Source organism: Hemicordylus capensis, chromosome 5 (genome assembly GCF_027244095.1).
Source record: "Hemicordylus capensis ecotype Gifberg chromosome 5, rHemCap1.1.pri, whole genome shotgun sequence".
Lineage (NCBI taxonomy): Eukaryota > Metazoa > Chordata > Lepidosauria > Squamata > Cordylidae > Hemicordylus > Hemicordylus capensis.
This window is the reverse complement of record NC_069661.1, coordinates 98,123,449-98,139,463: the sequence shown is the minus strand read 5'-3', so window position 1 is coordinate 98,139,463 and position 16,015 is coordinate 98,123,449. Positions and strand designations below refer to the sequence as shown.

At 43.9% G+C, this 16,015-nt stretch overlaps 1 protein-coding gene across 1 annotated transcript in view; it reads right to left on the bottom strand.

The window, feature by feature from the left end:
• Positions 1-16,015, bottom strand: part of FRYL (FRY like transcription coactivator) — a 286,750-nt gene that overhangs the window by 252,947 nt on the left and 17,788 nt on the right. Inside the window, exon 2 of the mRNA XM_053253420.1 lies at positions 10,463-10,645. The gene's annotated coding sequence lies outside the window, so the exon portion shown is untranslated. The remainder of the gene's footprint in view (positions 1-10,462; positions 10,646-16,015) is intronic.

The window sequence follows — 16,015 nt, the reverse complement described above, 5'->3', positions numbered from 1 at the left end:
ATGTTTACCACTCAATGTGCGTAATGTCAGAGAATGAGTTGCACAAGTAAAAGAGCTCCTACAGAGCAAAGCACACAGCTTTTGTATCCTCAAAACACAATACTATTCAAGGATGGCATTCACATGTCACAGGAAACCAAATGTGCCAGTTTCACGTGCCAAATTCACAGGAAACCAAATGTGCCAGTCAGCCCCAACCCCCGGTATCAACACCGAATCAGACTTTTCAAACGTCAGACTCTATACAAGAACATAGGTGTCAATACTTAATGGGGTGTGTTCTATAAAACAAGATTTAAAAGGCATAGATAAAAAGGTTAAATTCACCACTTATAGATTACTCAAAGACAGAGCCATTCAATTTAAATTCAATACACTTTATTGCATTTATATGCCCTAAACCGCAATTCCCAAAAGCAGAAGACATTAGGACAGTTTGTCACATGTATCTGGAAAACATCTGGAGAAGAAGAGTAGAAGCAGATGTGGTTTTTACACGTGCATCTTGCCCCTTGTCCAAGAAGCACTGAACAGCTCTCACAATAATCCTGTGCAGTAGGTTAGGTCAAGAAATTGTGATTTTTGTATTGTATTTCCTCAAGTTCACCAAGTGTGGCTTCAGAGTGAAGCACGGATTTGAACCTGGTTTTCTCACATCCAAGTGAGACCATTTGTTTAGGACTTGGACAAAAGCAAAGAAAGGGACTATGATCAGGACAGCTATTGATATGGTAGTCAAATGAAGCCTCCATCTAGGTTTTGTGGCTGATTGTGTCGTCACAGATACAGAACAGCGCAAGAACCACTACATTTGATAGCCATGCTGAAAAAAATGTGTCTGAAGTCTAATGATTTTACTACAAGCCAAGCTTTCTTTCTGGGAATCTTTCCTAAAGCAAGCAATGATAGTTCAGCCCCAGGCATTTCTGGAGGACACAGATTATCTAGATTAATTTCAGTGCAGCTTCAAGCTTGGTTTGGGGACTGAATCTGCTCTAGTTTCCCAAAAACTTTCAAAGGCAAAAGGCAGGGGAACTGCAACTCTTCGTTCTCCCTGATGTTTCACAGGCCAGCATCCAAACTAATTGTTGCATATGCCAATCATTTCAAGTGCACAACAGGGGAGGAGCATTTTTTGACATTCCCTCCCTTCCCTCAGTGTCTCCTTAAAATAAGTTCGGGGACCCTCAAGGACATATTTCCAGGAGACATAGAGGGCTGTGGAGGGAAGGGGGAAGTCAGCAAAAATCACCCCCACCCAACATGTGAAATATTATTTGGCACGTGGCATGTGTAACAGTCTGAATGTCAGGTACGTTTTAGATACTATTGACCATGGTATACTTCTGTAGCAACCTGTCTGGGCTGGAAGGTACAGCTCAGTGGTAGTTCTCTTATCTAACAGACAGATTCTAGAAGATGTTGCTGACTACCTTCTGGACAATGTCTTTTAATTATTCAGGATATTGGCCAGTCCAGAGAGATCTCAATCTCATCTTCTGTAAACTGTGCGCTTAGAAAGGGGGGGGGGAACATTGTCCAAAGCAAATCTGCATCTCTGAGCTACAAATGGCATCTTCCCCGATTTGCCAGTCTGACTCCAAAAGGTGTTAAAAGTCAGGAGTTAGTGAGAGAATTAGTTCTATTTGTGTGAGACAGCAATTACATTATTTCTTGTGTACCTCTATCTAGTGTGTAATTATAACAAGAGAATCTTTAAAGTAACATAAAAAGGGGTACATGTGTGAGACGAGTTAATTCTTTGTATGCATTTACCTATGTTGAATCTCTAGAGAGAGCAATTGAGTTAATCATTGACAAGGATTAACGCTGGCTTCTTGCAACAGGAGAGGGGAGATCAGCCCCTGGCCTTTTCCACAGACATTATCTGGTAGTGAGTCACATTTTAGCATTTGGATATAGCATTCAGCATTCAGGCCTGGCTTTTGTACTCCCTTGAGTAGCCATTTCACAATACAATGCTGGATTGCCTCCTCCTTCACAGAGCAGTTGACCTGGGTATCAGTTCAGCTTGAGTCCAGGCATTTAATTGAATTCTTAATATAAAATGAAATCAAACACAGGCCTCAATTCCACATACTTCTGAGTTGGTACCTTTGGTTCTGATATGTTGAGGTGGACTGTCCATAACACTGGGAGCTAATAAACAAGTAAGCCCAGACAAGATGAATATGCTGTGGCTGAATGGTTCATTCAACCACAACATTCACCCAATTCTGGATGAGGAGGCATTCCCACCTTAAGCACAAGGTTCACAATTTGGGGGTGCTTATAGATCCAGGATTGCTTATGGATGCTCAGATGGTATGAAACATCTTTCAACAACTTCAGTTGTATGGAGATATCCCCTGGCCACCGTTATCCCCGCCTTGGTAACATCCAGGCTAGACACAATACATTATCTGTGGGACTGATTATGAAGAGCATTAGAAAACATCAGCTGGTTCAAATATGATGGCCAGGTTGTTAACTGTTGAAGATTAATTAAGGCTTCCATGTGGCTCCTGTATCAATGGTTTTCCTGATCAAATTCTTCCACCTTCCATACAAGTCTTTGGAGTGTTGCACTTGGAAACCTAGGTTAGAATTCCCTGCTCAGCGATGAAGCTCACTGGGTGGCCCTGCACAAACAGTCATTCAACCCAACACTGCACAGGATTGTTGTGAATGCTGTTCAGTGTTTCTTGGAAGAAAAGCAGAATACTACTCCCATATGAACATGCCACAAAATTAACATCTTATTCCGAAATCCTTTGGATGCCCCCACCTCCTGAGATTAGACTAAAAACTACTAGAAAGAAGGCATTTTTTGTGGTGGAATCCCAAATCTGGAATTCTCTGCAGGAAGATTTTCCTGGTGACATCACCATTAGGATTTTAGGTGCCAGGCAAAATCCAACTGTCTGCCAAGCTCTTAATGTAACTAATATTTGGATTCAATTTATACAGTGGTTAAACTAACATCACCACTTTTTTTTTTTTTTGTTATCCTGGAAGTTGGTTGTTTATTATCTTTTAAATATTGAATTTTACAAGCCACCTTGATGGCTTATCTTTTTTTTAAGTTGGAAAAAAAGAAGTTACTAGCACATTTCTTAACACCGGTTAAGACAACCCTTGTGAAATACAACTGCAAGACCTCAGGCAAGGAAACACAGGAAGCTGCCTTATACAGAGTACGATTATCGTTCCATCTAGCTCAGTATTGTCTAAACAGACTGGCAGAATATCAAACTTTTCCCAACCACTAGACAAAAAGAGATAACAGATATAAGTAACTTTTATAGATAAGAACATAAGAACATCCAGCTGGATGAGGCCCAAGGACTACCTAGTCCAGCATCTTGTTTCCCACTAGGGGTGTGCAAGGCTCCAAACCAGTCCGGACGGGCACGGGGGGGGGGTTGTAGCTTTAAAGGCGGGGGGTGGTACTTACCACCACCACCCCGCCGCCGCTCTTCCCCCTCTGGCACTGTGGTTTTAGACAAAGATTCTGGGGCGGCAGCGTTCCTCCCTGCCACCCCTGGCCCCGTCGTTAGCTTGCAAGTGCCGAAATAAACATCACGCATTCGGCCGTTCTGCCACGCGTGCGCAGACGTCGACGTGCGACGTCTGCGGAGCGCGCGCATGGCGGCACATACGCATGCGCAGCAGAATGGGCGCATGCATGACCTTTAGTTCGGCACTTGCAGGCTAACGACGGGGCCAGGGGCGGCAGGGAGGAACGCTGCCATCCCAGAATCTTTGTCTAAAACCACAGTGCCGGAGGGGGAAGAGCGGTGTGGGGGGGGAAGTAACACACACACACCGCCCTTAAAGCTACAACCCCCCTCCATGCTGAACCGCCGGACCGGCTCGGAACCGGACCAGTTCGGAGGCCTCCAGCATGGCCTCCGAACCGGTTCGGGGACATCCCTATTTCCCACAGTGGCCCACCAGATGCTTCTGAGAAGCCTACAGGCATGCCCACTTTTGCTGTTCCTCTCCTGTAACTGGTATTTAGAGGCATCTTGCCTCTGAGGCTGGAGGTGGCCTATAGCCACCAGACTAGTAGCCATTGATAGACCTGTCCTCCATGAATTTGTCTAAGCCTCTTTTAAAGCCATACAAGCTAGTGGCCATCACCACATCCCATGCCAGAGTAATTATGCTCTGCGTGAAAAAGTACTTCCTTTTGTTAGTCCTAAATTTCCTGGCCAATTTCATCGTATGACCCCAGTTCTAGGGTTGAGGAAGAAAAAAATTCTCTGTCCACTCTCTCTACTCCATGCAAAATCTTATACACATGTATCATGTCTCGTCGCCTCTTTTCCAAACTAAAAGCCCCAGATGCTGTAGCCTTGCCTCATAAAGAAGGTGCTCTAGGCCCCTGATCATCTTAGATGTCCTCTTCTGTACCTTTTCCAATTCTACAATGTCCTTAAGATACACAGGCTAGAGCTGTACAACGTACTCCAAAATGTGGCTACACCATAGATTTATATAAGGGCATTATATTATTGGCAGTTTTATTTTCAATCCCCTTCCTAATGATCCCTAGTGTGGAATTGGCCTTTTTCACAGCTGCCGTGAACTGAGCCGACATTTTCAACAAGCTGTCCATCACAGCCGCAAGATCCCTCCCCTGGTCAGTCACCAACAGCTCAGACCCCATCAGTATATAATTGAATTACCCCATATGCACCTCTTTGCACTTATAGTGAATCTTATTTGCCATTTTGTTGCCCACTCATTAGGGATGTGCAAACCGGTTCGAATTCGAACCGGTTCAGTTCAATGGTTCAAATTGGAACTGAACCAGCCATCTGGTTCAAGCTGTAGGTTTGAATTCGAACCAAACTGGGGCGGGGGGTTCGTTTCGAACTGGTTTGAACCTCCAGAAGTGGGTGGGGTGGTATATGGCACCTATGGGTACCTACCACCCAAACCCCAAAGCAATCGACACTCATACGATTTTTTATGAATTTTTGAAATTTATTTTTTATTTTTCTCTCATAGAGTATAATGAAACCTGAACCAGCCCATTATTCCCTATTGTGGAGCTCCCATGGGTGCCAACAACCATCCAAACCCTGTAGCAATCTAACACTCCTACGATATTTTATGAATATTTGAAATATTTTTAATTTCAATTTTAAATATTTTTAAATTCCTCATAGAGTACTGGCTTTTGTTGTTTCTGAGGTGTTCTGAGTGTAGATTCTTTGGTAGCAAATGAGAATGAATTCATGGTTTGTCATTGAAAATCTCATATGCTACGAGAGAATCTACACTCAGAACACCTAAAAAAATAACAAAACCCAGTACCCCATTGATTAGCAACCCATGGGGGTGGTTGGCACCCTTTGTGCACTACACCACCACTCACTCTGGGCCACCCCAACACCCCCCAAGTGCAGTTATGGGGCTGCTGACACCTCCATGCTTCTTTATGGAGAAAACCCTTAAAGACGCGTAAACTTCAAAAATCACTTAAAAATATGCCCTTTGCCCAATTACTTTCAAATAATTCTGATAGCTTCCTTGCCCCCCTTGGGAACTACCACCCACCACACTCTGCTCTAGGCCACCAATTTCCCCTCAACGTGAAGCTATACATTTGCTGCAATCCTCATTATTCCCTATGAGGAATTCAAAAATACTTTTAAAATTCACCAATAATCGGAGGAGTGTCTGATTGCCTTGGGGTTTTGTGGGTGGTAGGCACCCCTGGGTGCCTACCAACCACCCCACTTTTGTGCCCCTAGGTGCTCCACAATAGGGGATAATGGGCTTGTTCAAGTCCCATTATACCCTATGAGAAAAAAATTAAAATGAAATTCAAAAATTCATAAAAATCGTATGAGTGTCCGATTGCTTTGGGGTTTGGATGATAGGTACCCATTGTTGCCAGCTACCACCCCACCCACATTTGGAGATTTGAAACAATTCGAACCAGTTTGAAACCAAACCGAACCCGGGGGGGAGGGTTCGCGCAAAACCAAAACTGAACCTCCCCCTCCTGGTTCGAACTGGGTTAGAATTTGAATCGAACTGGGCAAACTGGTTTTGTGCACATCTCTACCACTCACCCAGTTTGGAAAGAGCCTTTTGGAGCTCCTCACAATTTGTTTTGGATTTTACTACCCTAAATAGTTTAGGATGATTTGCAAATTTGGCCACATTTGGCCCCAACTTCTAGATCATTTATGAACAAATTAAAGAGCACTGGCCCTAGTACAGATCCCCAGGTGACCCCACTTCTTACTTATCATATTTTTCAGCAGAAACGCCACAGCGCATAGTGTTTGAACATTAATTTTCTCCACCTGCAGCATTTATGCTGATGCAATGCTTACGTGCGAATGGAGGGATGATGGAAGGAGGCACAGCAGGATCCTCGGACTGACAAGAGGCTCCATGTGGCCAACAGGGCCTGGAAGCAACGGAGGTGGCAGAGGAGCAGCAACAGCACAGCTGGGTCTTCCTGACCCTGGGTTTGCTTGGCCCCCCCTTTCATCTCCCATGGCCACGTCGACCATTTGCACTCCGGGGGGGGGCATTTCACCCCCTTGCTCTCTCTCCCAAAGGAGTTTGCTCGGGTGAGGGTAGCCAGCTTGGGCCCGTGGCGCAGCAAGGCCAGGCCACATGTGTGTTACTGGGACGCACCTTCACAGTGTGGTTTTAGAAGCTGCGCACCAGACAGGGCAAGTGCAAATGGCCACTTTTACTTAATGTTCTGCTTAGCTGCAGCGTTTATGCCAATGCGGTGTTTCTGCCTAAAAATATGGTACTTCCATTGTGACAATTATCCATTTATTCCTACCCTCTGTTTCCTGTCCTTCAACAAGTTACCAATCCACAGTTGAACCTGTTTCCTTATCCCATGACTGCTAAGTTAACTTAAGAGCCTTTGGTGGGGAACCTTGTCAGAAACATTTTGGAAGTGCAAGTACACTATGTTAAACATATCACCTTTATCCACATGCCTACTGACACTCTCAAAGAACTTCAAAAGTTTGGTGAAGCAAGATTTACCATTGCAGAAGCCATGCTGGTTCTCCTTCAGAAAGGCTGCTTGTTCTATATGTTTAATAATTGTGTCCTTAAGTATGCTTTCCATCAATTTACCAGGCACATAAGTTAAGCTAACCAACCAACCTGTAGTTTCCTGGATCCCTGGATTCATTGCTTTTTGAAAATTGGGTTTACATTGAGAACTTTCCAGTCCTCTAGGGTACAGAGCCCGATTGTAGGGACAAGTCATATATTTTTGCGAGGAGATCAGCAATGTCACATCTGAGTTCCTGCAGAACTCTTGGGTGGATGCCATCAGGCCCTGGTGATTTGTTAATTTTTAGTTTTTCAATACATTTAGGACATCCTCTCTCATCACCTCCAATTGGCCCAGTTCTTTAACCTCCAAGTCTGAGAAGCTCAGTTCCAGAGCAGGTATATTGGTCAGTATCCTCCACTGTGAGCCTCTCTGAGAGTTTTCTTATCCTCCTTAATAATCCCTTTCACCATCATCTAAGCGTCAACCGCTTCCCTGGCAGGTTTTGTGCTTCTGATGTATTTAAAAGAAGTTGTTATTCCCCTTGACATTTCTAGCTATATGCTCCTTAAGCAATCTTTTTGCATCCCTTATTGTCTCCTTGCATTTCTTTTGCCAAACTTTATATTCCTTTCTGTTCTCTTCATTTGGACACCACTCAGGATCAATTTTCTGAAGGAAGTCTTCTTCCCTTTTATAGCTCCCGACTCTACTTGTTAGCCATGCTGGCATCCTCCTGAATTTTGTGGTATTTTTCCTCCTTCTTGGTATACATTCCAACTGAACTTCTATTTCTATGGTTTTACATAAGTTCCATGCTTTCTGGAGTGATCTGATGCTCCTGATTTTCCCTTTCAGCTTCTTTTTTAACAATTCCCTCATTTTTAAGAAGTTTTCTCTTCTGAAGTCCATAACATCTTCTTTGGCAATACTTCACTTGCATATAAGCTGAACTGGATCACACTAAGGTCACTGTTCCCCAGCAGTTCTACAACTCTGGCAGCAGGTCCTAGGCACCACTCAGGATCAAGTCCAAGGTCACCTTCCCTCTGGTTGGTTTCACAACCAACTGTACTAAAGCAGTCATTTAGCATATTTAGATATTTAGCCTCTCTGTCAATACCCAAAAGTGAATTTACCCAGTCTATGTGAAAGTAATTGAAGTCATGTTTTATTTATTTATTTATTTATTTATTTATTTATTTATTTGAAATATTTATACCCGGCCCTCCAGTACAGTAATGCTCAGGGCAGCTCACAACATTTATAAAACAGTTACAATATAAAAATCATAACATATTTCCTTTCAGTCCTTGTATTGTCCCCCTTAATGATCCTATGGAGGACGCTGGTCCTCCTAGGTAGCTTCTTGAATTCTATCCCTTCTTTACTATACAATACTACCCCACTCCCAATCCACCCACACTCCATCCTTTCTGTAGAGTTTGTATCCAGTAATAACAGTGTTCAACTCAGGGCCGTCCCTAGTGGGTGCGGGACAGAAGGTGAATCAGCATGTGCAGGGCCTCCTCATATCATTACAGAACCATACTGACTGATGACTTACTGTGTAAATAGTGCGAGTAAAGGAGGGAGGGAGGTTTTTGGACATGTCCAACCAGCTTGGACATATAGTGCATTTGTAATAGCAATAGCACTTACATTTATATACCGCTCTATAGCTGGAAGCTCTCTAAGGGGTTTACAATGATTTAGCATATTACCCCCCAACATTCTGGGTACTCATTTTACCGACCTCGGAAGAATGGAAGGCTGAGTCAACCTTGAGCCCCTTGGTCAGGATCGAACTTGTAACCTTCTGGTTACAGGGCAGCAGTTTTACCACTGCGCCACCAGGGGCTCCTGTAAGGGGGGGAAATAAAAATTTAAAAAGCACAACACATGCTTCATTCAGACCTTCTGGATTGCAAACAAACTTGAGCATAGTGCATTTATAAATATGTTATACATTGTTTGTTTATTCTAGATGTTTTTGTAATTTTCTGCCATGTAACAAGCCACTTATAGGACTTTTTTGAAGGTTGTTTTTTTTAATTTAAAAAAAATCACGAATTGAAATTGATTGGGCAAATTAAATATTCAGAGCCTTCTCAATCTGCCCTTCATCGGTGCCCGATATCAAAGCCCCATGGCAAGCCGTTACCTAAATATTCAAGGGTGAGGGCAATAATCACAAAAAGGAAATCACATTATACCTCAATTTCTATGTCTGTCAGCAGGCACAGGCAGGGCAAGGAGTCTGCACAGCACTGTGGTGGGCATGGGCAGGCAGCACTGGCAACTCTGCCTTCTTTCTTACTTCCCTGCTGCCTGCAGCAGGCAGTTTGTCTGCCAGCCAGCACTAGAGAGCTTCAGGGACGCTGGCAGCTACAGGCCTCTCCGGAAGCCCCGCCCACCCACCAAACAGCTGAGATGCAGCAGTGAAGAGCCAGGGAGCTGTAGGAGTTTTCCTGCAGGGAGTCTTTCAACAGTAAGCAAGTCCACACCTTGCTAAAAAAAAGGTTGGCTCTTGGCTGGGCTGCCGGGGTCAGGGGGGAATAAATTGCTGGGACTGGGAGAGAGCAAGGCAGGCTGCAATGTGCCCAGAGCAGGGCCTGTGCCTGCACGTGGCTCAGGGTGATCACCCTTGTCACCCCACCCTAAGAAAGGCCCTAGTACCACTGGTTCTCACCTTTCCACCATTTTCATTATGCTCACTATATCATTAGCAACCAAGCACTCCAGTTCGCCCCCTTGGCTCAAAGGCTTCTGGCACTGGTATATAAACACGTATATGCGGAGTGTCTTACATGGCATTGGCATGTGCTATCTCCCTTACTGTCATCTGACCTTTTTGACCAGCTGTCATGTGTTTCCATCTGCTCTACTCCTGGTTCTACTCTGTCCCCTTTTGGTTTATCTGAAAGGTTTGTGCCTCTATCTATCTTAGAATATATAGAAATTAAAACCTCTGAATTCAATTGACAGGACCACCATCACTTCTTCCAAATACAATTTCACCTAATTCAGGGCGAATCAATATCTGCTTCATCTAGGATTAAGAAGAAGTGCTTGTTGACTATTTAAGAGACTGAAAACCAAGTATACTACACACAGTTTTTCTTGTTTAATCAATAGTGAGCCCAATTCATTTTTCACCAGCACTATATTTGCAAGTTTGCAGATAAAATAAGATATTCCAGTACACTGGTTAGACACAAACTACGCCACGTTTTCTTCCCAATGCTAGCTTTAAGGATAATTAAGATAAAAAGCAGGTGATGAATTAAAGATCATATATTGCATTGCATAGGAATATTTGGGAAAGAAATAAAAGCATGGGCGGGGGAGAACAGATTAACATAAGGCTACAATTTATAGATTATTCAAGATAATATACAGCCTTACCTATTTGAAGCCATCTGCGATCAGCAGTTTATTATTCAAATCACCCAGGATGGGCCCATCAAGACATTTCTTTTCTAGGAGCCAAGCTTGTGCTTTAAATATGTAACAGTATGCACAAAGATGAAAAAATGTTTATTCCCCTCCAGGACAGATATAAAATACAAGGCTCCGATGTGAAGAAAGCTAGAAAAGAAATAAGAAAAGGGGAATAATAGATTGGTAAATAGTTTATATAGTAAGACCTTGCAATTTGATCTAAAAAGGGTCCTCAAGGCAGCTTCAATTCAACTTCTTAAATGGGTCAGCATTCCACTTGCCCTCTTCTCAAGCAGCAAAGAGCATAGTCTCAGAGAGAGTTATAAATTCAACCTAGCAATGACCTCATCTTCCATGACATTGAGAATAAATTACTCAATCCCTAGCATCTTCAGGGAGAGCTGGGAAAAGCTCCTGTCTGAAACTCTGAGATCCACTGCCACTCAATGTATACAATACTGAGCTGGATGGATACATAGTCCGACTCAGTACAAGGCAATCTCATATGTTCACAAACACTCAATGCACAAAAGGCCACAAAACTACAGCAGGCTGCATGGAGTGCTCTACAAGGTAAACAAATTTCCTTTGGGGCCTGTTTCACTGACCATTTCATACATGGTGGATTATTATTTACCAGGCATATAATAGGCTTCTAAGAGTCATGGAAGTGAGTATAGGAGACCAGGGGTGTTTAAATTTCCCATCCCGCTACTACCTGTCAGATAAGGCACTTCATTTTCCTTCTTAACTTCCTTTGACAGTTAATGGCTATACGTACAATAAGTATTTGCAGGAAAGCCTATTCATGTTACAAGCAAGAGAGTTAAATATTTATATTTTTAACATATTTAACCAAGTTATCTGTGCCTCATTAGTGACAATAAGTATTTTCAGGAAAGCCTATTCATGTTACAAGCAAGAGAGTTAAATATTTATATTTTTAACATATTTAACCAAGTTATCTGTGCCTCATTAGTGACAATAAGTATTTTCAGGAAAGCCTATTCATGTTACAAGAAAGAGAGTTAAATATTTATATTTTTAACATATTTAACATATTTAACCAAGTTATCTGTGCCTCATTAGTGAGCAATTGCAAAGGTTCAAGAAGCATACTTCGGACTTCATGTCAGTTACATACTTGTTTTAACTTGCTTAAGCTGCAGGGTTCCCCCACTCCCCCATTACCCTTCCCTACCAAGCAGCTACAGGAAACATTATAATGTAAGAGATCTATTCATTTCACCCTGGAGGCCTCTCAAGCAAATTTAACTGCTTACAACAATTCAAGTCTCAACATGCAACAACAGTGCTTACATCATATTTAGTTCTCAAAAAAACTTACAGTATGAAAGATTCCAGACATAAACAAAGCTGTACTCAAAACAGTTTTATCAGTGTTCTAATACAAGAATTTACTGATTTCCTTTTAGCAGTAAACAATGGGAAACCAGTCAAACATGGGAAACCCACTCCCTCTTAATCATCCTCCACATTTTATGTACAATTGATTCTACTTCCTGATCAGAGTTGTCCAGAAGCACAGGATTTTAAAAAACCTGTTTGGAATACACAGGACAGACACCACAAAGCTTTAGTGGTATACTGTATATGGTTTTGCGATATTTGATGTAAATAAACAGTTAATGTTGCATACAACAATACAACACAAAAACTAGTTATTACTAACAGTGATAGTTACAGAAATAAGTTGTAAAGGAACCCTCCACTGCAAATACCATGAACTGGAGAACCACCAGAGATCAGATGTCACCATTTTTGTTTGAATCAATTTTGCACACAATCTCCTGACTCCCTCTCCTGCTTGTCCCACTGGAATGAATGGGAGTCGGGCCCTTTGGACCAGGTCAGGTTTGCTTCACCATTTTGTGCAGATTCTGCCCTTTTTAGCCTCCTTAATATCAATGCGTACACTAAACCACCTTAAATTCCTCTCAACTAAACAATCCAAACTATAGACTATGAAATCGAGGATTTTTTACTCCAAACAGCAACGAATCATCCAACGTTGCCATGTGTGAGTTTGTCTCCTAACGGGGTTGTGCTTCCCTTGAGAGAGATGGTTCATGATCTGGGGGTCTTTCTGGACTCGCAGCTCCTGCTTGAACAGCAGGTGGAGGCCATGGCCAGGGGTGCCTTTGCCCAGCTTCGGCTGGTTCATCAGTTATGGTCTTTTCTCGATCGGCAGGCCCTGGCAACAGTAACTCATGCCTTTGTTACCTTACGTTTGGATTACTGTAATGAACTCTAACTAGGGTTGCCTTTGAAAACAATTCGGAAGCTTCAACGAGTCCAGAATACAGCAGCCCGCCTCCTTATGGGTGGCCATAGATTTGATAGTGTCACCTCTCTTTTACGGTCGCTGCACTGGTTGCCTGTTCACTTCCGGGTCCAATTCAAAGTGCTGGTTCTCACCTACTAAATCCTTATGGGCTTAGCACCTGTATATCTCCGGGATCACCTCTCTTGGCCGGCTGTATCCTGACCTCTGAGGTCTTCTCAGCTGGCCCTCCTTAGTGTCCCAGGCCCTGGTGTAGTGTGTGGTGCCTGGGCCTGTGGAAGAGCCTTCTCTATGACCACCCCTCTTCCCCTCCAGATTCGTTCGCCGCCCCTGCCCACCCACTGGCTGCTTTTAAGGCCCTTAAGACCCACCTGTTTCACCGGGCATTTGTCTTTTAATTATTATTATAATTTTTATCCCACCCTTCCAAAATGGATCAGGGCAGTTTACAATTAAAACAAAACCATTAAAATCAGTTAACAATTAAAACAAATTATAAAACAGTGTAAACCATTTAACAATTAAACATCATAAAACAATCATAACCATAATTTAAAAACCCTGAAAACCAGGTTATAACATTAAAACCAATTACAACTATTTAAAAACCCTGGAAGGCCAGGCCAAAGAGATAGGTTTTAAGGGATCTCCTGAAGGCCAATAAAGAATACAAATTGTGGATTTCTGCAGGGAGTACATTCCACAGTCCAGGAACGGCTACAGAGAAAGCCCACCTCTGAGTCGCCACCAGATGCACCGGTGGTAGCTGGAGACGGACCTCTTCAGATGACCTTAATGTGTGATGGGGATCACTCAGAAGAAGGCGCTCTCTGAGGAAACCTGGAATTAAAGGCCATTCAGGGCTTTAAAGGTAATAACCAGCACTTTGTATTCTGCCCGGAAACATGTATAAACTGTTATTGATGATGATGTTGTTATTCATTGCCTAGTCTTTGGAGGAGGTGGTATACAAGAAATTTTTAATAAATAATAATCATGTTAATGTGTCCAATATCTGGCTGTATCATACCATCTGTATAATACAGTCTAATATCTGCCTATAAATCAGATTTGTATTTTTATATTCTAGCTGGCATTTTAACTGTGTAATTTTGTAGTCTTGTTTTAACTTGAACTGAGGGTGGACCCAAAACACCTCTGCAGGAGTGGGGGACAAGTTAGGATGGTCCGCCCCCAGAGGCTTATGGATCCTGATGGATTCCTGACGGCTCTGGAGGAGTTTCCTGCTGAGAGAGTGGATCATCCTGTTGATGCCCTGGTCTCCATTTGGTATGAGGAGATGGGCCGGGTGATTGACACAGTAATGCCTAGGCGCCCTCTCCTGACCCGCCGAGCCCAAGCAAGTCCCTGGTATACAGTTGAGTTACAGACAATGAAGCAGGCCGGTAGACAGCTTGAGTGTTGTTGGAGAAAAACTCTGAATGAATGTGACCGAACACAGGCTAGAGCCCATATTAGGGCCTATCTCTATGGCGGTGATGGTGGTGAAGAAATCCTACTTTCCCACCACCATCACGTCAGCTTAATGTCATCTAGCAGAGCTTTTTCGAATGGTTCGGGGCCTCTTAGGTGAGGACCACAAAGACCATCAAACAGAAACCTCGGCAGCCTGCTGTGACTGATTTGCTTTACATTTTGCAGATAAAATCACCCATATCTGTTCTGACTTGGATGCGAAGATTTTTGCGGCACCAGAACTGGATGTTGCCAGCACACCGTCTGATCTTGTTATATTGGATGGTTTTCAGACTGCGTTGCCTGAGGTGGACAGGCTGCTTGGAAGGTTGAGGCCTACCACATGTGTCTTTGACCCTTGCCCTTCATGGTTGATGAAGGCTTGTAGGAAGGGACTGGGTCCATGGGTGGCAGGGGTGGTGAATGTCTCTCTAGAGCAGGGGGTGGTCCCCCCTTGCCTGAAGGAGGCAGTCATTAGGCCCCTCCTTTAAAAGTCCTCATTAGACCCAGATGACTTAAATAAACTTTTGACCAGTTTCAAACCGCCCCTTCTTGGGCAAGGTGTTGGAGAGCATTGTGGCATCTCAGCTCCTGGCAGCCCTGAATGAATCTGATTACTTGGATCCTTTCCAGTCTGGCTCCGACCTGGATATGAGACTTAAATTGCCTTGGTCGCCCTGATGGATGACCTACGCTGGGAAACAGACAGAGGGAATGTGACTGTTGATCCTCCTGGACCTATCAGCTGCTTTCGATACCATCAACCATGGAGTCCTTCTGGGACATCTCTCTGGGTTGGGACTTGGGGGTACGGTTATACGATGGCTTTGCTCCTACCTAGAGGATTGTATTCAGAAGGTGGTGCTGGGTGGTGCCTGCTCCACCCTTTGGCCTATAGGGTGCCACAAGGATCTACAGTGTATTCTATTCTTCATGCTGTTTAACATTTACATGAAGCCCCTGGGAGAACTGATGACACTCAGCTCTACCTATCTTTTAAGTGAGCAGACACCAGGGAGGCAGTGGATGCTCTGAACCGGGGCTTGGAGACTATTCTGGACTGGATGGGGGCAAACAAGCTGAAACTTAATCCAGATAAGACGGAAGTGCTCGGGGTTGGCAGAACTGATCATCCAAGTAATGAGGTAAATCTGATCTTGGACAGAGTCATGCTCCCTCTGAACGACAAAGTCCACAGCTTGGGGGTGCTTCTGGACCCAATGCTGTCCTTGGAGGCACAGGTGGTGGCTTTTACCAACTACAGCTGGTACACCAGCTGCGATTCTACTTGGAGAAGTCGGACCTGACCTCAGTCACTCATGTGTTGGCAACATCCAGATTGGACTACTGCAATGCACTCTATGTTGGGCTGCCCCTGAAGACTGTTTGGGAGCTTCAGCTGGTTCAGAATGCTGCCGCAAGGATGCTCATGGGAGCAAGTCGCTTCACAAATATTACACCTATCCTGCGTCAGCCTCATTGGCTACCAGCCTGCGCGCAGGCTAGATTCAAGGTGTTGGTATTGACCAGGGCTTGGGCCAGGGTACCTGTCAGAGCACATTCACCCATATGAATCTGCCAGGGCCCTCTGCTCATCATCTCAGGCCCTGCTCATGGGCCTGCCACTAACAGAGATCCGGTTGGCAGGCACTAGAGACGGGGCCTTTTTGGTTGTGGTACCTCAGCTTGGGAACGCCCTCCCTGAAGAGCTTTGCCATGCTCCTTTCCTCAATGTT